This window comes from Papio anubis, unplaced genomic scaffold, assembly GCF_008728515.1.
Source record: "Papio anubis isolate 15944 unplaced genomic scaffold, Panubis1.0 scaffold1103, whole genome shotgun sequence".
Classification (NCBI taxonomy): Eukaryota; Metazoa; Chordata; class Mammalia; order Primates; family Cercopithecidae; genus Papio; species Papio anubis.
The window spans coordinates 5,362-20,772 of NW_022160159.1; the positions used below are offsets into that span (position 1 = coordinate 5,362).

Sequence of the window (15,411 nt, forward strand, 5' to 3'; positions counted from 1 at the left end):
TCTGCCCCAACCAGCCCCCCTCCACTCCATGGGCGGTCCACCCCAGCTTGGCATTCCCATGGGCCGGTGCCTCTGCCTCTTGGCCCCCGAGGCCAGCATCCTCCTGCCGCCAGCGGGCTCTGGCAGGTCCCCGCACCAGCTGTTGCGGCCAGACCCAGTTGTCCCCAGCACTCCAGGCTATGGGCAGTGCAGCCTCTTGATCAGTTAGGCAGCCCCATCCGGCCCCAGGCGAGCAATGATGCCTTGGATATCATATCCCCTGCCCACTGCAGGCAGTGAAGCACCCAATAGCGCCCTCAACCAGGCACCTCACCTCTGGCAGTGTTGCACCCCATGGCGCACCCAACCCATCCCCGACCAGAGCATTGCAGCACCCCATAGTTCCCCAGCTTCGCCCCACCGGCCATGGGCAGTATATCCCCAAATAGTGCCCCCAAACCTACCCACTGCAGCAGTACTGCCACAGCCACCCAGCCGTGCAAGCGGATGCACCCCAGCCCACTCCCTCGGTAGGCAGTGATGCCCCAGATAGTACCTGCCAGCCAGCCCCCAGCGGGCAGTAGCGGCCCTGGATAGGACCCCCACTCCCACCCCGCGGGGTCCCTGGAACCCTAGGCCCTGTCCCCGACTCCTGGGGAAATTCTTGCCACTTTGGGGCACCCCGTTCTGAACACTGCGCACCACCGGAAGCCAGGGACTCCCGCGAACCCCACTAGCTGGGCTCCAGGCCTGCTTGAGGGACGAACACTGACCTCCCGTCCATGGGGAACCCAGCCTCTTCGCCGGCCTCGCCGCTTGCCTCATAGCCTGCTCCCAGCCTCTCCCTGGAACCCCTGCAGAGCCTGACCCGTTCCCGGAACTTCTTGGCCAGCTTTGAGGTGCCCCGGAGGAACCACGCACACACCCTGGGAGGTGGGGGAGCCAGGGACTTCGCAGGCCAGCCCCCTCCGGAGTGAAGGTCTCTTGAGGGCTGGGAAGAGGTGATCTCCGTCCGGGGACCCCCAACCTCTTCTTCGACCTCGCTGCTTTTCTTCCACTACCCGCCCCAACCTCGCCCTGGAACCCTGGACGCCTGTCTCTGTCCCCCGAGGGACTTCTTGTCACTTTGGGGTGCCCCCTGGAGGAGAGACACGCACCCTGAGAACCAGGGACTCCAAGAACCGTCGGCCGCGGGGGCTGCAGGAAAAGCACTGACTTCTGTCTGGGGACCCCAGCCTTTTCTTCAGCCTCGCCGCTTTTTTTCCACGGCCTGCCTCAACCTCTCCCTAGAACCTTGGGCGCCTGTCCCTGTTCCCCGGGAATCTTCTGCCACTTTGAGGTGCTCCGTGGGGAGAGACACTCACCCTAGGTGGAAACCAGGGACTCCATGACCCGCCCGGGTCAGGAGCGGGGGCTACCAAGAAGGCACTGATCGCCGCCGCGGGAACCCAGCCACTTCTTCGGCTTCGCCGCTTTTTTTCTGCGGCCTGCCTCAACCTCCCTCCGGAACCCTGGGCACCTGTCCCCATTCCCCAGGGAACTTCTTGATGCTTTGGGGTGCCCCCGTGGGGAGATACACGCACCCTGGATTCGACTCCACGACCCCCCAGGTTCGGGCGAGGGGTCGCCCCGGAAGGCACTGAGGTCTGCTGTGGAAAGCCAGTCTTTTCTTTGGCCTCGCCGCTTTTTTTCCGCGACCTGCCTCAATCTCCCCCTGGAACCCTGGGTGCCTGTCCCTGTCCCCGGGAAACTTCTTGCCGCTTTGGGGTGTCCCCGTGGGAAGAGACACGCACCCCGGGTGAGAGCCAGGGACTCCACAACCCCCCAACACACACCCCGGGTTGGGCGCGGGGTTTACCGGGAAAGCACTGAGAGTACATCCTGGGATGATGAACCTATTCCGCCAGCTTTTTACCATTCTGGCTGTGCTGTATCCTCCCTCACCGCCAGGAACCGCAGCAGCAACGAGAGTCAACCCAAGCCCCAGCTTCCAGCATGCGCGGCTAGTGCCTCCCCTTTCATCTCCTCTAAACCAGGAACGGAGCAGCTACGGGTGCCGATGCAGAAAAACCTGTAATCGCAAGCCTCCCCACTTGGCATCCCTTATATATAAGGTTTAATGCAAATGTAGTTCCTGGACTACATGTTCTGACTGGATGAGGGAAATCTCTAGGCCTATTCTGATTGGACTTTGTTATCATGTTCTGATTGGTTAGTATAAGACTTCCTCTTATCCAATCAGAACGTGAAAATAAAGCCCAATCAAAATAGACCTACAGCTTTAGCTCCCATCCAGTCAGAACATGTAGTACAAGAACCTCTCTAATATAACCTCAGTAAGGGACAACCGTGTCCCTCTGTGCTCTACTGAGTTTGCAAGCTCGGGTATTCCGCGCCCAGCTTAGAAAAGGAGGCGTCACCGGTGGTATGCTGGAGGCTTGAGTCTGTAACAGCGTGGCTCCTCTGGCTGCCGTTGGTCGCGGTGAGGGAGAGTACTGCGCAGCCAGTGTGGTAGAAAGCTGGCAGAGTAGGTGAGCTATCCCAGGCTGCACTGCCTGCGGCGGCGGAGTGAGGGGCTGGGCGGGCGGGGACTGGTTGGATGCAGTATCAGGAGCTACGCTGCCCAAGGCGAAGGGTGGATTGGGGCGCTATCTTGGGCTAGACCGCCTGTGGTGGGGGGCATGTTAGGGGCAGTATTGGGTGTTGCACTAGCCTCGGCGGGGGAGGTTTGGGTGCGTTATCCCGGGCGTCATTTCCCACAGTGGCGGGGGCGGGGGGGCTTGTTGGGGACGCTATCTGTGACTGTACTCGTCACCATGGGGCAGGGGTTGGGGGCGCTATCTGGGCCCTCAGTGCCCATGACGGGGAACTTGTTGGGTGTGATATATGAGGCGTCATTGCCCGTGGCTGGGGGCTGGTTGGGGGCGCTATCCATGGCCTGTACTGCCCACAGCCAGGAGCGTGTTGTGGGCGTTACCGGGGCGGACTGCCAGTGGCGGGGGTGGAGGGATGGGTTTGGTGCTGTGGCGGGTGGGGGGGGGCTGCACTGCTGGGAAGGGAGTGGTTGGGTGCACTCTCCGGAGGGGCTCTGCCGGTGGTGGGTGGCAGATTGGGTGCAGTGTTGGGGCTACACTGCCACGGCGAGAGGGATGCTGGCGGGAGGGGAGTTGGCGGCGCTATCCTGGGCTACACCGCAGGTGGCGGGGGTGCGTGTTAGGGGTGCTATCCGGTGCTGCATTGCCTCCGGCAGGGGTCGAGGGGCGTGTGGAATGGGTTGGATACACTATTGGGGCTCTACTGCCCGAAGCTGGGGTGGGATTGGGGGCGCCATCGTTTGCTGCGCCGCCGGTGGTGGGGGTCGTGTTAGGGGCAGTATCGGGTGTTGCACTGATCTTGGCGGGGGAGTTTTGGGTGCGTTCTCCCAGGCATCATTTCCCGCAGCGGCGGGGCTTGCTGGGGGCTCTATCCATGGCTGTGCTGGTTGCAGAGGGTCACGGGTTGGGGGCGCTATATGGGCCCTCATTGCCCATGGCGGGGAACTTGTTGGGTGTGATATCCGAGGCGTCACTGCCCATGGCTGGGGACTGGTTGGGGGCGCTATGCATAGGCTGCTCTGCCTACAGCCAGGAGCGTGTATGGGACATTATCGAGGCCGGACGGCCAGTGGCGGGGGTGTGGGGGCGGGTTGTATGCTATGGGGGGGGCTGCACTGCCCGGCAGGGAGTGGGCTGGGTGCGCTATCGGGTTTGCACTGCTGGCGGTGGGTGACACATAGGGTGCACTATCAGGGGCTACACTACCCAGGTGAGAGACCTGTTGGCGGCGCCATCCTGGGCTATTCCGCTGGTGGCGGGGGGCTTGTAAGGGGAGCTATCTGGTGCTACACTGCCCGTGGCAGGGGGCGTCACTGCTAAAGGCTGTGGTCTAGTTGGCGGTGCTATCCCAGGACTCATTCTCCATGGCGGGGGGCAGGGGAATGGGGGGATGTGGGGCTAGTTGGCGGCGCTGTCCGTCGCTGCACTGCCCATGGCAGGGAGCGGTTTGGGGGCGTTATCCCGAGCTGCGCTGCCCGTGGCAGGGGGCAGGTTGCAGGCGCCATTTGGTGCAGCAGTGTCCCAGGCGGGTCGAGTTAGGGACGTTCTCGAGGGCTGCACTGCTGGTGGTGGGCAGTGGAGGCGTCAGTGACAGTGGTGGCCTCCAAGAGAGGAGCGGTCCTCCTCTCTCCAGATGCCGGACTTTAGCCGGCCACATCTTCCTGTTTGTGCTTAAGTGTGGCAGGCGTATAGCGTTTCCGCGGGACTCCTGAGCACCGCAGGGGCCCCAGACCCACCGTGGTTCCCCGACCCGCGTCCTTTTTGCTCTGTGTTGTGGGGACTGCCTGGGTCCCCCGGGCACGCAGTAACAAACACAGCGAGGCTACAGGGCCCTATGGATGGAGGCATCAGGGACAGGAACCGACACATGGGTGGGGCAGGCTGGCTGGGGTTGAGTTTCTGCTGCTCCTGCTTTCCGAGGAGCGCAGCCAGGGTGGGCCCAGAGGTTTCTGTGGAGTGGGAAGCTCAGTAACTGTGGTGTCTTCAGGCTCCACCCCTGTCCCCAGTTCCTGGCCAACTTGGGCCAAAAGAAGAGGCTAGGTGTGAGTGCTTTCACTGAAACCGGCCCCTGCCACCAGCATGACAAGAAGAGGCTCTAACGCTGCTACTCTTTGGATCTTGTTCTAGGATTTTCTGGCTTTCCCCGACCAGTTGCTCCGAGCCTGGAAGAGGAGTCACCTGCCGCTCGCTGGAAAGCAGACCACTGGCACTGCGTCGCCCACGTTGGGAGGCAGCTGCGCACCATGCCACAGAAGGTCAGCCACGGGGCTGGGATTCTGCAGCCAGCCGGGATCCAGACGTGCTTCCTGGTGTGACTGAAGGAGAATCGGGCCATGTGTGGAGTGTGAATGCGTGTGTATTTGCAGACAGACACCAGTAGGTATGGATGGTATGAGCCGGTACTGCGATGCCGCAGAGCCATACAGCCTCACGGGTTGTGCTAGGGAGGTGGAGTGACCGTCCTCAGAAACCCCCGCGGGTAGGCGCTGCACACACTTCCACCCATAGGGTGTATGTGCCTGCCTCAGTTGTTCAGCCCCTGTCAGAGTCTGGTGAGGGAAGCTGTCAGGGATGGAAGTCAGAGATGATGGGCTGTTTACAGGTGGCGGTGGAAGGAAAACAGCCAGGAGCCCCAGTGGACCCCGTAGCTAGGCCAGGTTTGCAGTTTTTCCCGAAAGGGCTGAAACTCCATCCACTCTTCACTCCAGCCTGTGCTTGTTGCAGGGAGAGGAGGTAGGGTGGTGGAGGGCTGACTGAGAGACTTTGAGGGATCTTTGGGAGTGGGACCCGCTTCCAGCCTGATGCTCCTTTCCAAAGGCTTGGAAGGATGTGGGGATGCCAGTCCAGGACAGGCGAGTGTTCAGGAGACCTCAGGAGTCCCTGCAGACTGTTCTCTGGCTTTGCCAGCTCCAGGTACTGTGCATCTGGACCTGGGGTCTGGCTGAGGGGCACCCTTCTTTCCCCTCATTTCTTTCTGTGATTCTCCCTACATCCTTGTTAACAAACCTGAAGGGCACTTGATATGCCATGGGGGTTTGCTGGGATGTGCCCCTGTTGAGTGGCTCTCATCAGAGAAGCCTCCATAGGGAATAAGAGTTGTCCTGAGCCAGGTGCCAGGGCTCTGGGGTTCTTTGCGTGCGTTGAGACCCTGGGGATGTCCTTCAAGCCCCATAGGCCCCAGTTTCCCATGGTGCACTGCCCTCCCCATTCTTCCTGCTGCGAGGTGGGGAGTAAACAGCTGGCAGAGCTGCCTGAGGCTGGGAGGCCAGGAGTGACTCAAGGCCTGTGAGGTCTTGGGCAGTGATTTTTCAGAGGGAAGTCTCGGCACATCTTCTCGACTTGGGCAGGAGTTGGGGGAGGCTCTGTGCTCACCTCCAAGCTGTGGTGCTGGGTTTTCTGAGTCCAGGGGTGAGGTGGAGTGGGCGTCTGTTGGGTCTGGCTGTTCAGGCTTCCAGAAGGTGCCTCAGGTCCCTCTTCCCTTTCTAGATGTTGAGGAGTTGGAGAGGGATGGGACCAGGGGGCCTGCCACAGTGGGGTGGGGTGGGGGACTGGAGCTGAAGAGCTATAGCAGCCACTCTTGACCCCTGTGGTTGATGTTTCTGGGCAGAGACAGATGCTAAGCTCGGGTAGTGTCGGGCAGGTCTAAGTGGGACTGCTCAGCTCAGCATGTTGAGGCGACTTGGTGGGAGGTGGTCTCAGTCCCAGAGAAGGTGATTGGTGGGAGGTGGTCTCAGTCCCAGAGAAGAGGACCCTGCTGCTGGAGGCATGCTTGCAGCCCTCCTCACCCTCTTTCCCATGACTCTGTCTGATCAACTTTGGCTGAGCCACCATGGCTCAGAATGACGAGCCTTGAGGGAAAGGGACCTTGGCATGGTTGGGGGTGGTGGCAGGGTCGCATAGTGGTTAAGCATGTAGGCTCTGCTGTCACTCAGACCTGGGTGTGAGTCCCAGCTCCAGCACCTGCTGGTCTGCCTCCGCTGCGTTCCCCTCCATGGGAGCCTGAGAGAAAGGCTTGCAGGCCGTGGCTTATTTAGGAAGTGGTCTCAGGAAACAAGGGCCAGGACAGGGGGTTTGAAGGAGAGGAGGAGAAAGCAACTATGTGATTATTCCCTCCACTCTCCTGGGCGGTCTCTCGAGAAGCCTTAGAGATTGATAACTGCTCTGTTGGGAAGAGAAACAGAAAAGCGTTTATCCGTTAGCCTGGTCCCCGCCAACAAGTCTGGCTCCGTGGACTTTGGCTCCCGTGTGTACTTCCAGATTGCACATGGGTGGGGCTCTAGTGGTTTCCTGTGTGCTCTCCACACCGCAGCTTCCAAGAAGGCCCAGGATGGCCTGACATGAAGCACTCTCCCGTTGTACCAGTAAGATGCTGGTTGGAGCCTGCAGGGATCTGGTCATTGCAGAAATGGTTGGCGTGAGAGGTGGGGCCGGGAGGGCTTGAACGGCACACTGAGGTGTCTAACACTGCATGACTTAAGGCAAATTACCTGACTTCTCTGAGTCTGGGTTTCCTTAGCTGGGTGTTTTAATTGTTAACACGGTATTTTTTTTTCTTTTTTTTAGACGGTGTCTCACTCTGTCGCCTATGCTGGAATGCAGTGATGTGATCTCGGTTCACTACAGTCTCTTTCAGTGCTTTGGTGCCTGTCCAGTAGGAAGTTCTACCTCTTGGCTGATCTCACCCTGACATGCTGCACTTTTCTGGGTATGTTTTGTGTGTTTGCTTCTCTATTTGTTGCAATCCTTCAGGGCTTCCAGATGGTTATAAGGGCATTCCTGTCCACCTGCTCGCAATCTGAAGCAGACACAGGGTCACCCAAGGCAGGTGTGATGCCAAGGCAAGGATTCTGCTTTGGGGGAATTGGCCCTAGACAAGGTTGTGCTGAGCCCCTGGCCCTGCCCACACTCTGGTTCTGGACTTGTGGCTTGCTCTCAAGGCCAGCTTGTTTCCACTCGTTTCCCTGGTTCAGATCCATGATTACTGGTCTCCTCCTTGGACCATGCTGGGGCTGCTGGCTGGCCTCTCCCAGGCCTGGATCAGCAGATGGGAGCAGGAGTGGGCACCTAGGAGGACCTTGGCACAATCAGGGCCCTGCCGATCAGATGGCTGGCAGTGAGCAAGAGCAAGAGGAGAGACGGGGAGTGACAGGCAGCTGGGAACATTGAGGTGTGCCTGTGCATGTGTACACATCTGTGTGTGGCATGCGTGCGTGGCCCCGGGTGGCTTCTTGTTGGATTGCTGTGTCTGGATGTCTCTGGGTGGCAACATGTGGTTCTCCTGAGCACTTCTCTCTGTGTGCACTGTTGGGTGCTCTAGCTTGTTCATGGGTACTTTTCTCTGGATATGTGTGCCAGCCACCTACTGAGTGCTCTTCAGGGTTCTTGAGAGTGTGCCCATCTGGATGGCAGGTGATACTTCAGGTGCCTCCACTGAGGTTCTTTTGTGTCTTCTGCCATGCCCTGTTCTGCCCTCTCTCCAGGCTTCCTTACCCTGTTCCTTCCTCTGCCTGAGGAAGTTGCTTCTCCCCATCTGGCTGTGTGGGTGCCCACTGCCTTCTGGGCAAGGCCTGAAGAGGGACGGCATATCCAGCCTCCAATCCCATCCTCCCGAGTCTGAGCTGAGGGTGATGGGCTCAAGCTCAGGGTTGAGGAGATGAGTCAGGGATGGCTGCAGGGGGTGGGCAGAAGTGGCGTGTGTGTCACCATGCTACAGAGAAGTGTGTTTTCCTGCCTGCCTCCTCCTGACCCGCCCTCAGTGTCTTGGGCACCAGTGCAGCTGTGAGAAGTCTCCCTTACTTAGCTGTTCTTATTCTCTTCCCAGTAGCCTTGGTTGGCAGTTTCTGATGGGGAGCAGAGTGATCTCTGGGGCTCTGTGCATCCACTGGGGGACCTCGGCCTTAGGATAATTAATCTCACCAAAATCATTGGTATTTATGGAACTCTTCCTGCACCAGGCCCTGGACTACACACTTATACATGTAATCAGCTCATTGGCTCCTCAGAACAGTCCCATTTCAGGGGATAGTAGTCCGATCACATGGGTTCGAAAAGCATCCCTGGCCAAACATAGTGGTTGATGCCTGTAGTCGCAGCACTTTGGGAGACTGAGGTGGGCAGATCACGTGAGGTCAGGAGTTCGAGACCAGCCTGGCCAACATGGTGAAACCTCATCTCTACTAAAAATACTAAAAATTAGCCTGGCATGGTCACGTGCACTTGTAATCCCAGCTACTCGGGAGGCTGAGGCAGGAGAATCGCTTGAACCCGGAAAGCAGAGGTTGCGGTGAGCCGAGAAAATCGCGTTGCACTCCAGCCTGGGTGACAGAGCAAGACTCCCTCTCAAAAAAAAAAAAAAAAGGTTAAAGCATCACCATTTTATGAGGAAGTTTTCACATTTTATGAGGACCTATAGGCTCAGAGAGGCTGGGTTACTTCTACAAGATCACACAGCTAATAAGTGAAGGAGCCAGATTCTGAACCCAGACCTGTTCCTCTGCTGTTCCCTCCACTCTTCACAAAGCCGTGTCCATCTCATCTTGGCATTCTCCCTCTCAGAAAGGCCATCCCACATCACCCCCTCTACATAGCATTCCCTAGTCATCTGGTCCCATTTGGATCAGATCACTCAATTGTGAATACCCCGCATAAAGGTAGTCCTCTGTTATCCTCTACTTCCTAACCGCCTCTTCCCCACCTAGAGCAGGGATCTCTCTGTCTTGCTCACTAAAATATTCTTAAGACTAGCAGACAGCTTGGAACACAGTAGGGATACAATAAACATTTGATGAATGAATGAATTGATGAATGAAGAGAGGTCTGACTCCAGAGCTAAGGCTGAAATTCCTCCTCTGTACTGTCTATCATACAGCAGGGACCATTGCAGAGTGGCAGGAGCTCAGGCTCTGGAGCCAGCTTGCTTGGTTCAAATTCTGGCCGTGCTAGTGTTCTGGTTATCTAATGCTGCTTAATAAACCACCAAAAGCCTACGGCTTAAAACAATGGTGACATTGATTTTGCCCATGAATCTGCAACGTGGGCAGGGCTCAGTGGGAATAACGCTTCTCCACTCAGCATTGTCTGGAGTGGTTCAAAGTCTGGGGGCTGAAGTCATCTGAAGGCTAAGTTGTCACACATCTGGTGTTTGTTGCTGGCTGTTGGCTTTGGGTCCGTTCCTCTGCACATGGGCGTCTCTATATGCTGTCTCTACCTGCTAGATTGGGCTTCCTCCCAGCATGGTGGCTGAGCTAAGGGACAAGCATGCCCAGAAAGAGAGCCAGGTGGAAGCTATTTCATTTTATTTTATTTTATTTAGCGATGGAGTCTCACTGTGTCACCCAGGCTGGAGTGCAATGGCGCGATCTTGGCTCACCGCAACCTCTGCCTCCTGAGTTCAAGCGATTCTCCCACCTCAGCCTCCCAAGTAGCTGGGATTACAGGCACCCACCACCACCCCTGGCTAATCTGTATATTTTAGTAGAGACGGGGTTTTGCCATATTGGCCAAGCTGGTCTTCAACTCCTGACTTCAAGTAATTGCCTGCGTTGGCCTCCCAAAGTGCTGGGATTACAGGCGTGAGCTTCCACGCCTGGCCAGCAGTTTATTCTTTTAGCAGGAGCTACACTTTTGCCCACTGATCCCCTGGCCACAGGTGAGGCTTGGGTCTCCCCAACTGACAGGATCTATCCCCAGATCCCCACCTGCTGTCACGTAATCCAGGAGGCATCTTACTGTGCAGAGCCCTGCTGAGGGTGGGGCCTGTAATGAGGAGGGAAAGGGGAACTTGAATGGAAAAGGCCTTTTCTGTCCCAGTTTATTATCTCATTCCAGGTCAGCCCGGCTCCCTTCAAGGGGTCCGGGACAAGTGTTGCTGATGGAGATAACCACGAGGCTGGGTCTCGGGCAGAATTTCTCTGGGCCTGGGGCTGGGGTGAACCCCACCAGGACCCCCATCTTTATCCGGGGAAAATCAGGATAGTGAACCCTGAACATGCTGTGTTTGAGCTGAGTGAGCTGTCCGCCTCTCCCCATCCCTGCCTCCTGCTTCCACCTGAGTCGCTGTTTATCTGCCTGAGACATCAGCCCCCTGCCTCGCTTGCTAGCCTCGAGGAGGAATCTCAGGGTTTGCTCCTTGTGGCCCAGGTTGGGGCTGTTCCTGAGCAGGGCGTTGGGAGGGGGCCTGGGAAAAATCTGGGGGTTTGCTTGAGCCCAGCCTGGCAGTATCTTCCATCTACCGCAGCCCTCATTTATTGCCTGCTCTGCTGTGAACCTTCCCTGAAGGAATGGCAGAAGGGCTCAAAGGGAAGCTCTGGTTTTGAATTCCGCTATCACTTTCCAACTCTGTGACCTTGGACGAGTCTCTTAACCTCTCTGAGGCTTCAGTTACTCGCCAGGAGGGAGACCATGGTATGGTAAGAATGAAAAGAAATAAAAAGTAGGACTTTTTTTTTTGGAGACCGAGTCTTGCTCTATTGCCCAAGCTGGAGTGAAGTGGTGCAGTCTCAGCTCACTGCAACCTCTGCCTTCTGGGTTCAAGCGATTCTCCTGCGTCTGCCTCAGCCTCCTGAGTAGCCGGGATTACAGGCACCCACCACCACGCCTGGCTAATTTTTGCATTTTTAGTAGAGACCGGGTTGTACCATGTTAGCCAGGCTGGTCTCGAACTCCTGACCTCAGGCAATCTACCCGCCTCAGCTTCCCAAAATGCTGGGATTACAGGCATGAGCCACCGTGCCTGGTTTTTTTATTTTTATTTTTTTGAGACAGAGTTTTGCTCTTGTCGCCCAGGCTAGACAGTGCAATGGTGTGATCTCGGCTCACTGCAACCTCTACCTCCTGGGTTCAAGCAATTCTTCAGCGTCAGCCTCCCAAGTAGCTGGGATTAGAGGTGCCCACCACCATGTCCAGTTAACTTTTGTATTTTTAGTAGCGACGGGATTTCGCCATGTTGGTCAGGCAGGTTTTGAACTCCTGACCTCGTGATCCGCCTGCCTCAGCCTCCCAGAGTGCTGGGATTACAGGCATGAGCCACCGCGCCCTGCCTGAAGTTACTCTTCACAGATGAAAAACCTGAGGTGGAGGAAGTTTAAGCAGTTTCCCCGCAGCTACACTTAATGTCAGAACTGGGGCTGGAATCCGTGTGTTCTGACACCAGGTGGTGGTTGCTTATCTGTTCCAACAAGGAAGATTTCCCCCTTCCCTCGACCCCTTTTGCCAGAGGGCAACATGGCTGTGTCATCCTAGATATAAGCCCAAGAAAGATGCTCCCTTTCATCCTCGCACCACCCAAGCTTGCCCGCATAGAGCGTGAATGCCCGCTTTGTGGCCTGTCCTGTGAGGTGCCAGGTGCCCTACCTTAGTAGGGGAGGGCTGGAGTGACCCAGCTGCATAGGTGTGGGCGAAGAGTTGGCTCTGTGAGCTCCTTTAGTGAGAAGCGCCTTCAGACAGCCCCCAGCGTCCAAGCCTTTCTCCTTTTTTTTTTTTAAGTTTTATTATTTTTTTATTTTTTGAGACAGAGTCTCACTCTGTCGCCCAGGCTGGAGTGCAGTGGCACAATCTCTGCTCACTGCAACCTCTGCCTCCCAGGTTCAAGCTGTTCTCCATCCTCAGCCTCCTGAGTAACTGGCATTTGCAGGCACCTGCCACCACGCCAGGCTAATTTTTGTAGTTTTTAGTGGAAGACAGGGTTTCCATGGGTTCCAGGCTGGTCTCGAACTCCTGACCTCAGGTGATCCTCCTGCCTTGGCATCCGAAAATGTTGGGATTCCAGACGTGAGCCACCACCCCCGGCCTCTCCGTCATTCTTTATCTTCATGTGATTTATGAAGGAAACAGAAACCAATCTAAGTCTCCCCTTGGAAGAATAGTAGACTGAAGCCTCAAAAGAGTAGGTGGCCTGCCCCCAGTGACTTAGAGGTGGAGCTGAGATGAGAGCTGAGCTCCAGGGGATTAGTACTGGGGCCGGATGGGTACTGTCTGGAGCGGGAAGAATCTGGGTCAGACCACCTAGCGCCTGCTTCTCTCAAGACATCTGTTTTCTGAGCTTCCTGTAACTACCTTATCCCCCTGCCTGGGAAAGGAGCTTGTCTCATCTTCAGCCCTCTCTGGTGGCTGTGAGGCCTGAGCTGCCCAAGCAGAGGAAACTACATTGTCCCTTCCTCCCGTCCTGCCCAGGGGAACACAGTGGAGGGGCTGCTGCTGACAGGAGCCTGAACTGCCGCCGCCTCCAAGTCCAGCCAGCTTTCTTGGCTCTGCCTGCCTCAAAAGCCCATAGAGGCCGGGCACCGTGACTCACTCCTGTAATCCCAGCACTTTGGGAGGCTGAGGCGGGCAGATCACTTGAGGTCAGGAGTTCGAGACCAGCCTAGCCAACCTGTTGAAACCCCGTCTCTACTAAAAATACAAAAATTAGCCAGGTCTGGTGGTGAGTGCCTGTAATCCCAGCTACTCTGGAGGCTGAGGTAGGAGAATCACTTGAACCTGGGAATTGGAGGTTGCAGTGAGCAGAGATCGTGCCACCTCAGCCTGGATGACAGATCAAGACTCTGTCTCTAAAAAAGAAGAAAAAAAAGTTCATCAAACTGGGTGGATTTCCTAGGGTTGGGACTCTGGCTGGGACTTACCCCTAGGCCAGCCCCCCAGGAACACCTACAGCCCTTGTGACCTGTGACCCACAGCAGGCTCTGGGAAGCGTTTTGAGTCTCAGAGAGAAGGAGCCCTTCCAGCCAGGCGTTGGGGGGACCTGGGTACTTGCTCTTTCCCTCTTCATTACTCTCTCCCCTGTGATGAGCTGAGCTTTGCTTTAGCACCTCACTTTTCCCTTCTGTAACATGGACACGGATGAACTGTGTATTTCTGTAGGTTCCAGAATTAGTGGGGCCAATAATCATCAAGCTGGGTTAATTTGGTTGGATTCCTTCACTTCCCTGAGGCTCAGTGTTCCTATCTGTAAAATGGGATAATAGGGCACCTTCTCAGAGGGGGTTGTGAGGCTGAAAAGCTAAGTGGTTCTGTCCGTGCTGGCCCACCGGAGACTCGCAGATGCAGGTGCTTCCCTAGCTCTCCTATGCCCACAGCTCATCCTCCTCTCATCACTGCAGTGCTGCCTGGCTGCTGAGTCAGTGGAGCTGTGGGAGGAACCTGGGCTGTGCTTGGTGGGGCCAGGAGGGCTGGGCCTGCCTCACAGAGTGCTTCCCTTTTCTTTTTCTTTTCTCTGAGACTTTTGCTCTTGTGGCCCAGGCTTGAGTGCAATGTCACTGTCTTGGTTCACTGCAGCCTTTGCCTCCCGGGTTCAAATGATTCTCCTGTCTCAACTTCCCCAGGAGCTGGGATTACAGGCACCCACCACCCCACCCAGCTAATTTTTGTATTTTTGGTAGAGAAGGGATTTCGCTATGTTGGCCAGGCTGGTCTCCAACTCCTGACCTCAGGTGATCTGCCTGCCTCGGCCTCCCAAAGTGCTGGGATTACAGGCGTGAGCCACCATGCCTGGCGGCTTCCCTTGTCTCTTGAGTGACAATCCTTTCCAGAGCGCCTGCAGTCCCCTCGCTGTGCACTGCACATGGAAGAGGAACCAAGGGGTCCGAGCAGGGGCGTCAGGAAGCTGAGCGGTACTGAAGCAGGGGCAGAAATCGCCCTCGGCAGTAATGATAGCAGCCGCCTTGGCAGCGTTCGAGTTCTGTGCTGAGTGTTTCCGTTCGCTGATGACCTCTTGAGTGGGTAGCAGCCTCCCCAAATCATAGAAGAGAAAGCCGAGGCCTGGAGAGGTTAGGTAACTTGCCCGAGGTCACTGGGCCCCAAGGAAGGAGAGGAAGAAGGGTGGGAAAGGCCCTAGGATGGCTCTCACCTCCGTCCAGGACTCATGAAGTGCCATGAAAAGACATCTGGGAGAGTCCCTTCCCTCTTTCCAGCCCTCACTGTGAGGGTGCGTGGGGCAGTGGACCCTTCTGGTTTCTCTAATATTCCTGGATCCAGTGGCATCAAAGAAGACCAGGCTGCTGTGGGTTCTGCACCCCTGCATACTGAGGCAGCTGGGCCAGTCCTGCTCCTTGGCCAGGTGTCTGAATCAGTGGTGGTTGTGGCTGTCAAGGAGCACAACCCCAGGTGGGAGAAACCAGCCTCAGAGTGGCAGCAGCGGAGACCTTGAAATGCACCCCTTCCCTAGTCTCTAGTCTGCCATTCAGATGTCCGGTCCCGGGCCCGAGTCTCTCCAGGCTCTGGGAACACTTGGTCCAGATGTTCATGTCTGGGCATTTACCTGGGTATCTCCATAGACTGGGAGGCTCCAGATGAGAGCATCTGTCACCTTTGCCTTTCGCTAGAACACAAGTGATGGCCAGCTTTCACATGTGGTCAGTGTAGGTGGTGGATGTGCCAAGTGTGATGTGACTGTCACCCCACTTCTCTGTCATGCATGAAAGCGCGTCAAAGTGTACTCCAAAGATGGACCTGTCATTAACTCCCTCTAATTTACTTTTAAAAATGTAAGTAGGTTGCAACAGGAATTTTTGCAACCCATGCTACACCCCCTACCCCAGCACCTCCCAGCTGAGGCTGTGGGCTGTGTCTGGCTCACCCTGGTGTTTTCTGCACCCAGCATGAATTGAATGTGTGTGTCTGTGTGTCTGCAGGTTCCCACGTGTGTGTGTGTGTGTGTGTGTGTGTGTGTGTGTATCTGTGCCTGTGTTTGCAGGCATGTGTATGTGGCTGTGACTGCCAGTCTGTGTGACTATGTGTGAGGTGTATGCGTGTGGACACCCATGCACTCCGTGTCTGAGCAGCTGCCTGTCTGCGCCTCTGGCCTTGTATATCTGTGTGTGCTTATGTCTGTGTGTATGCATGT

General features: G+C 56.4%; 1 long non-coding RNA gene across 1 annotated transcript; it reads left to right on the plus strand.

The window, feature by feature from the left end:
* Nucleotides 1-1,659: 1,659 nt before the first annotated feature.
* Nucleotides 1,660-8,741, plus strand: LOC103881582. Its single transcript, XR_004181139.1, has 3 exons — nucleotides 1,660-2,510; nucleotides 4,701-4,828; nucleotides 7,137-8,741. It is a non-coding gene; the product is annotated as an uncharacterized LOC103881582 (long non-coding RNA).
* Nucleotides 8,742-15,411: the final 6,670 nt, after the last annotated feature.